Source organism: Lepisma saccharinum, unplaced genomic scaffold, assembly GCF_977018435.1.
Source record: "Lepisma saccharinum unplaced genomic scaffold, izLepSacc3.1 HAP1_SCAFFOLD_1169, whole genome shotgun sequence".
NCBI classification, from domain to species: domain Eukaryota; kingdom Metazoa; phylum Arthropoda; class Insecta; order Zygentoma; family Lepismatidae; genus Lepisma; species Lepisma saccharinum.
Genome location: NW_028143809.1, coordinates 1130 through 10128, shown reverse-complemented (window position 1 = coordinate 10128; position 8999 = coordinate 1130). Strand labels below are relative to the sequence as shown.

Below are 8999 nucleotides of genomic sequence, written 5' to 3'. Positions count from 1 at the left end.
CTACCGACTGCTGGCCTCCCTCCCACGCGGGCCACCAGGGGGGGCGTGGAGATCTGCAGCCAGACTAGGGGGACGACCAACCCCCAGACCTCTGTATTAAATATAGAAAAATATAGAAAATATGCCCTCTTCCGAACATTCAAAGATACAAGGATCAGAAATTTTCCATTATAAAATTGTGGAAAAAATATTTTTCTGTACAACATCATGACTCAAGGAGGGGGGTCTGACCTCCATAACCCCCCTTCCCTTCCATCGATGCGCCATGCGTCATTGCCTCTCATGGAATGGGATTGTAACGTATACAAGTTGCAAAAGAATAGATTTTTACTACCCGAAATAGATTCTTACTAATATGTGTTGTTTAAAATCTGCTACAATTTACTGGTTAAAACTATTCTGTACCTATTACTTATCTGATGATTTCATTATCCTTTGCTATTATATCTCCATAATTCAACATAATTTTGCGATGAAAATGTCTCTGATTGGCTGTCTCATCTTAATCAATTTTTATCCTATACCGACCAGCTGAAAACCGCGAAGAGGTTCACATAATCACTACTAGATGGCAGGAAGATCCAATTTAGCGTGTATAGAGCTAGGTTCGTTGCAGTTCGTTCAGTCTCCGCTAGATGGTGAGGCTTTGTGTCGTGATTACGTCCGGCACCGCATGTTGCGTAGATTTCGAAGGCTTTCCAGCCCAGCGCCCCTTGCTTTTCCGTACGTACATTTCGTGGTTTTGTTGATCGAAATTAATGTAATGAAACACAACTTTTGGGTATGTGTGCAAATAAACTTGATGGGTAAAATAACAGAATATATGAAAGCGCACAAGAGTGTGGGATATTTATATATATATTTCACACATATAATTTCATTTCAGCCAAAATGATTTGTGTTAATTATTGCACGAACATGATAAATTCAAATTTAAGCAATGTTTTTTTGAGGGAAAAACACTATTATTAGGTAAAATGTACCTTGTTTGCCCCCCTGAGAAAAAAAACAACTTTCCTTGTCCCTCCCTGCAAAAAAATGCGGACGTCTATGTCCGTGACTGTATCAACTTGCTTCATTGCGGCGGCAGTCCACAAGGCTGAAGCCGCCGGCCCCCGTCCCCTCCTAAATATGTTTGGGAGCGTGTATAATGATTGTAGTATTGCTGTACGCACGGAAACTTTTTTATTACAGGTCCTTGTTTTATATCTCTACGATTCCCATTGCAAGCACAAGAAACTCATTCTTTGAAAAATGTTTTGCACTGGTAACGGCTGGGGATACGTCGGGCTGACCCCCCGAATATTCCAATACTGGTTGAGGATCTCCACGCTTAGAGGTGACGAAGGAAAGCGTGGGAGGGAGACCGGCAGTCGGTAGTTAAGCCAAGGCCCTTCAGGGCTGTTGCGCGACGGATTATTTATTTATTATTATTATTATTATTTTTATTAAGGCAAACAATCCGTTTTTTTGTTGTTGTTTTTTTTTTTTTGGTGTTGTGATGTTTGGTGAAATAAATTGCCGATTTAAACATTTGCCGGTGGCACAACCGAAGACAAGAAATCGAGTAAATACTTGCTATTTCTTCATGAAAATCATGTGTGTGTCTGTGTTTGTGTTAGGCATTCTGTCTGATCCTCGGTTTTATGGATCCTTACGGTCGTCACATCTGAATAATACGGCGTCATTGTATCTTCACATATTTATTCGATATGTTCCTTTTTGCTGTCATTATGTGACGCTGCTTCGTATTGACAACCATCTGGTTTATAAAAGTACAGTAGCAATGTCATGCATTACGAATAATGTCCCTTGTAACTCCAATTGAGGTAGTAAACATCAGTCCTCGGTAGTATAGTGGTTAGTATCCCCGCCTGTCACGCGGGAGACCGGGGTTCGATTCCCCGCCGGGGAGTTTTTTTTTTTTATTATTGTATTCCTTGGAACATATGTATAACACTTTCGATGTTAATTTAAATTGAAGTAGGGCTCTGGTCGGAATTTATTCGGCCTACGTATAGGGCCGGTGGCAACCCACCATCGTGAGGAAATTGGGGAGCTCCGAGTGAGTGAGCGAAATCCGGTCACGGAGACCTACTATAACGGCTGGGGATACGTCGGGCCGACCCCCCGACTATTCCAATACCGGTTGAAGATCTCCACGCTTAGAGGTGACGAATGAAAGCGTGGGAGGGAGACCGGCAGTCGGTAGGTACGCCTAGGCCCTTCATGGGCTGTTGCGCGACGGATTATTATTATTATAGGGCCGACCAAACCCGATGGTCACCCATGTTGCACGCCTTAGCATAAAGCCTATAATTGTATTTTTGAGGCAGTCTTCAGCGCAAGCACACTTCAATATGGCTCGTGATAAATTGCTGAAGTACTAAGTTGGCCCTGAACACAAATAAAGTTTGGATACCACCAGGGTGCGAAATCCTGGGGGGGACGGGGGATTTCCCCCACCAACAATCTTGGCCTCAAAAATCCCCCCGACCAAAATTATTTTGTTCCAACAAACAAAAGATAAGCAATTACTTTTAATTTCAAGTATACTTTACTAAAAATAATATCGAAAACACACACAAATTAGTGTAGTTGTGACTTGTGAGTGTTCAATGCCATTTCTCTCTCAAGAGATCATTAACAAATCTACATCAATATAGCATTGATGATTTTCATATTTGTTAATGATTTCAATACGTACAATAAAAGTAAAACAAGAATGCAAAACAATAACAACTATGAAATCTAATTGATTTATATTAACATAACATAACTTGCCATAAGCCATATTGTCTCAAATATCATTTTTTCATTAGTATTTGAGGACTAAAAATGGTAAACGTTGTAAGTGACAAAAGCGAAAGTGTTGGTAAATCGCATCGTTCGGCACATTAGTCCGTAAGAACGTGTACATTAGTGAGTAGATGTTGAATACGATAGTGGATGTTTGTGCCCTCGGGCGTTTAATATTCGCAATTTATTTGCACGTACTTATAACTAATTTGCACGGGTTTTAATTAATTCGCACGTACTTAGAATTCATTTGCATGTACTTAGAATACTTTACATTTATGTATTTGCATGTTTATAACTTTTTATGAATATATAATTATTTATTTTATGAAAAATATGTATATAGAAGGTAATTAGAGGTACTAAAGGCTATGCATATGGTTTTATATTCATTACTGCAAAGTATGTAATGTATAAAATGTTAATATTAATGTTTATAGTATTGAAAATAAGTTTTCTATGGTTTATGAACCGCTATGAACGGTGGTAATGGCTGTAGGTACAGGTCCAATTACGATTGGGGACGGTCCCGGTATTCGAACCCGCGATATGTAATATTATTAATTAGTACTATGCAATAATGTATGTTATTATGGTATGAAACACGATGGTCTCACACGCTAGACAGAATACTGTCTCAGAATCTCGACTCGGCGGTGAGGGTAGACAGAGAGAATGAATTAATATTCAGCGCAGGTAGACGAGAAAGGAATTTGGGGAGTGTGCGTTCAAGGTCAAATGACGTCAGAACGTCAGAACAAAGAACGAACACAATTGACCAATCAGAGAACGCGTCGGTAGGTTTTCAGAACCGTTTTTTTTCCCAAGGTTAACCAGTACGGAAGAACAGAGGAAAGGTATGCAATACTGTAGGGCAGGGGAGGGATTGAACCAGACAACAAAGGATGTCTGAGAATGTGCAGCAACGGTCAAATTTCTGAAGCTATGCGTTGCTTGTAGAACCGGTTTCCGCCGCCAATTAATATTCCGCTCAGGTTTGCCTCCAGGGCACAGGACGCTTTAGCGCGTCGTTTTAGGGTAGAAAGTTTGCATGTTAGAACAGGTTTCTGTCAAAGTAGCCCAATGTTACCGAGAACAAAAGAAAAAAGGATTTTTGGATACCCAATTAGATTGGAGCGAGAACTTTAAATTGAACAAGGAGAACGAAGCGTAAGGGTTTATTATTTGTACTATGAAGAAGGGAGAGCTATTAGGGACGGGGCCTACAGTTTTCACCATTTGCTTTTATCACGGGGTAACGAACCTAGGACCCTTTGATTATTGATTTAGGTAGTAAATGTATGTTACTGTGTGCTATTTAACCTAATTTTGAGTTTATTTTTTACCAAACTTTGACTTTATGTCAAACATTTTAACAGCTTATCCTTATTTTTACAAAAATAACACTATTTATACTATTCAGGCAACATTTTTTATTAAATTTTGGACTCGCAAAGACATTTTTTCAACTTTTAACTTATTATTTTACAATTTTATGTTAATTTTTTTACCAAAATAACACTATTTGTACTATTCAGGCAACACTTTTATTAAATTTTGGACTCAAAGACATTTTTTCAACTTTTAACTTATTATTTTACAACTTTAAGTTAATTTTTTACCAAAATAACACTATTTGTACTATTCAAGCAACATTTTTTATTAAATTTTGGACTCACAAAGACATTTTTTTTCTACGTTTAACTTATTATTTTACAACTTTATATTATTTTTTTACCAAAATAACACTATTTGTACTAATCAGGCAACATTTTTTATTAAATTTTGTATTTACAAAGAGATTTTTTCAACTTTTAATTTATTATTTACAAGTTTATGCCTATTTTTTTACTCAAATAACACAATTCTATCTGTTCAGGAAAGACTTTTAGTTACATTTTCGACACACAAAGTGTGTGTTCTCAACTTCTATCTGTTTATTTCAAAAGTTTAGGCTTATTATTACCAAAATAATACAATTCAATCTGTTCAGGAAAGACTTTTAGTCGCATTTTCGACACACAAATTGTGTGTTCTCAACTTCTATCTGTTTATTTCACAAGTTTAGGCTTATTATTACTCAAATAACACAATTCTATCTGTTCAGGAAAGATTTTTAGTTACATTTTCGACACACAAAGTGTGTGTTCTCAACTTTTATTTGTTTATTTTACAAGTTTAGCCTAATATTTACTCAAATGACACTATTTATATTATTCAGGCACCATTTTTATTACATTTTGGACTTTCAAAGACACACACACACACACACACACAGAGAGAGAGAGAGAGAGAGAGAGAGAGAGAGAGAGAGAGATTTTTTCCAAGTTTACAGGATTATTCTCTAGTTTACTCAAATAACACAATTTAGATGTGTTTTGAATTATATTTTGGATGCAAAAGTATGTTTTGACAAGTTCTACCCTTTTATTTTACAAGTTTAGGCTTATTATTACTCAAATAACACAATTTAATCCAGTCAGGAAGGATTTGTTATTATATTTTGGATGCACAAAGAGAGGTTTTCAACTTTTTTATTGATTTTTTGCAGGGTATGTATTAATTTTTGTTTATTTTGTTTTGTATCATATATACATTTACAAATTTTTAACTTAGAGTTTAGTATTTATTTATTTTTTTCAAAAACACTAAAAGAAAGTACTTTTAGCTAAAATGTAAGCCACAGAATATATTATTATTATTATTATTATTAGGGTTTACTGATTTCCACTATGCTATTTTTGGTTCTGTATTTGTATATGTATTTATTTAGGTCAGGTTACGCCTGCTACGTAGGAAAGTTTGTTTATTTTAGAGTTTGCTGAGTATTTTGTTACTTTTATACTAGGTAAAGTTTTCTAAATATATCAGGTAGGGGCTCCATCCATATACTTTTGTTTTTGCTGTTTGGAGATGATGCGATCAGCATCACTCTCCATCTGCTTTTTATTTTATGTACCCAATATTATTTTGAGGCTTAGTGAATTCTAGAGCCTATTTATGCAGGAGAGAGGGCTTGAAAATTTTGATCTCAGATAACCCACAACTATTTGTCAAGAGTATTTTAAAGGATATTTTATATTTATTATGTGCCACTAGAATATCTAAGCTTGCTTATTTTTAATGCCTGTAACGCTGTTATTGTATTTCTAGCTAAGGCTTACTGGATAAAGTACACGAAATGTTTAACATTTCGACTATTTGCCTTTATACGAGGCCAAATGTTTAGTGTAACGAAAATTATTGTGTGTCTATAAAGACTGAAATGCCTTTACCGAAAGGTCCATAACTGGACGCTTACCAACAGTGTTCTTTTTTTTAAAAAAATATATATATATAACCATTTATCAATATATTGACAATTCACAGGACAAGACGAAGTTCAAAGACAACTTACTATATGGACCATAGGTTCACTTGCTAAATGTTTTTTCTATGCTAGAAGAATAATTTAGCCTTATAACCTTTTTCAAGGTATTTTTTAAGTATTACTGGATTTTTTGGGTGCATCAACATTTGGGTTATTTTCATTTGGCTTATTATACGAGGCTAGGACCACACGCCAGAGCTTTGTTAATCTGCAAGAAGCTCTTACAGCTAATATTACGAGGAAATGAGGTTGATTTTTTACTGTTTCACAAGAATGCTATCTTTTATACACCCAATATTTGATTTTTCAAGTAACTACATGTACCAGAAGTACTTACTGGCCAACTCTAACTAGACTTCGACTTATTCTATATCAGGTGCTAAATTTATAAAGAACTATGATTGTGTATATTTCTGAGGAAGTAGGCAAAAGCAGATTACACGATTAAAGTATCTGAAAAACAGATTTTTCTATGTAAGTATATTTTTATTGACTGGATTATTTAACAGATCCAACAGGAAGACTGAAAAATTCATTAAATGTAGTTCTATCGTATAGGTGGTTTCAGAGATATAAAAAGAACAAATATAAGATTTCACTTTTTTTTGCTTCTGAGGCTAATCGCGACGCTAAGGGTAAATGGCGAGGAAATGTAACGGAGGAGAAACACTCCCAAAAGTTATGGGCTGCATGTAAGTTAATACCACAGAGATATTACAGTAGGTGTAGGTTCTACCACCAGAACTTTTCTATTATAATAATACTGGTTATGCTGTACTGTTAGCTAAAGATGCTGATATTTGAGAAACTTAAAAGCTTATTTGCAAAATTTTAGATAAATAATAATCTGTTAGACTGTAAACATATTTTATATCCATTCTGCTAAAGATCCGATGACAAAATTTAAAAATTGTAATCGCCCAGACAGGGACTCGAACCCTGGACAGATAGGTTAAAAGCCTAATGCTATACCAACTAAGCTATCTGGGCACAAGGTATTTTTTTCTTGAAAAGTTAGTTATGTTAAGAAATATATTGAAACATTTGAGAACACTTTTGGTCTGGTTCGACAGAGAAGGAGACAACATTTCCAAATTTTTACAGACTGGGTGTATTTTTCCACTATAGAGGCCTTCACTATATGTAATTCGAAACGCTAAAGTTCAGCTAGCTTCCAAAATTGAGGCAAAGATTGTGTTTGGCGAGATTAACAAGTTACAATTATATCCAGTTACGGACAAATAAAGCTAAAACTCTCAGATTTACTGTACTAGCCAAGTTTTAGTAACATTTTCCTTCACTATAGTACTAATACCAAAGAAATAGGTATATTTTATTTATAATTTGACAAAATGTACTAGTATTTAATTCACAAAGTTAGGTAAAAAAAACAGTATTTTAAAAAAATATTGTTGCTGTCTTCAAATTTTATGTTATTTAGCCACTAACAACTGGTTTACACTGATTGACATCCTTTAAATAGCAAAAGAAGGAATTATTTGTTTAGTATTTTTACTACTTTATATTTATTTAAGAAAACAATTGTACAGTTTAACTTAATTTTTAACAAATTGTTACTAATTTATATATCAAAGTTATGTTATTTAGAGTGTTTGAAGGCGTATGAAGTTAATATTTGTACTTATCAGTGCAACTAACAATTATATTTTACACACAAAAGATAATGTTTACAGTTAAATCACTTGAATCAGAGAATAATATTTTACAGTAATTGATTCATTCAGCACTAGTCAGTACTTTTATGCATCAGAAAGTTTTCTTAATTTTCTATTATGCATGCTATTTTGTGCTATTCTTAAAATGTATTTCTAAGGCAAATTGGTTTAATTTTCTGCTTATAATGGAAAGTTGACAGTTTTCGCACAATGCATTGTACATTTGTTATATTCTCTACTTACAATCCAAATATTATGCTTATTTAATGTATAACTAACAAACTCTCTAGCCTTCTTAAACCCGAAGGTTCATGGCTGCAGCAACACATGCCTCTCATCTGTTCCTGTCCTAAGCAAGATCTATATACTCCTTTCCATCCCTACCAATTCCCTTTAGGTCCATCTCTACATTATCCCTACATTTTGTTTTGGTCTTCCTATTGGTCTTTTACCATCAGGTTTCCCAACAAGAATCCTGTATATTTTTTTCCTCTCCCATTTGTACCACATGATCTACACATCTAAGTCTTCTTGATTTAATTATTCTAATAATATCTGGACATGAATACAAATTATGTACTTCTAAATTATGTAATCTTCTCCACTCATCTGCCTCCTCATCTGTTTCAGGCCCAAATATTTTCCTAAGGATCTTATTTTCAAATACTCTCAATTTATGTTCCTTTTTCAATGTAAGGGACCAAGTTTATTTACTGTATTTAACTTTTATTTTTTGTAATTAACAAAAATTAAAAGCTTATACTGTAGTTATTATATTTTTTCTATCAGCTTATTTTGAAATTAATATTATTAGGTATAGTCTTTGATTTATAACTATATTGCTTTTTTATCAATTTATCTAAGAGTACACGCAGACAAACATATGTGTACACACTTTTATGTAAATAGATATGCCTTTTATCAATATTTTAGTATGAAGATTGCACTTTAGCTATTTAAGCAAGGGTAGGAAAGGTAGGATTTCCGAGAATTTGTTGCAGGATTTTGTTGTCCAAGTATAGATGAGAACTGAGCTGGGAGACTGTTTTGAACCTTTTCATGAGAGTTTGCATGTGAACTGTATGCAAATTGAGCACTATTGACTGTGCATGCTTCTAAGTTTTGCTGTTATTTTACATCAAGTCTGTGAGTCT

General features: G+C 34.3%; 1 non-coding gene across 1 annotated transcript; it reads left to right on the top strand.

Moving 5' to 3' along the window:
• Positions 1 to 1843: 1843 nt before the first annotated feature.
• TRNAD-GUC (transfer RNA aspartic acid (anticodon GUC)) lies at positions 1844 to 1915 on the top strand. The gene has a single exon. It is a non-coding gene; the product is annotated as a tRNA-Asp (tRNA).
• The last annotated feature ends 7084 nt before the right edge of the window (positions 1916 to 8999 follow it).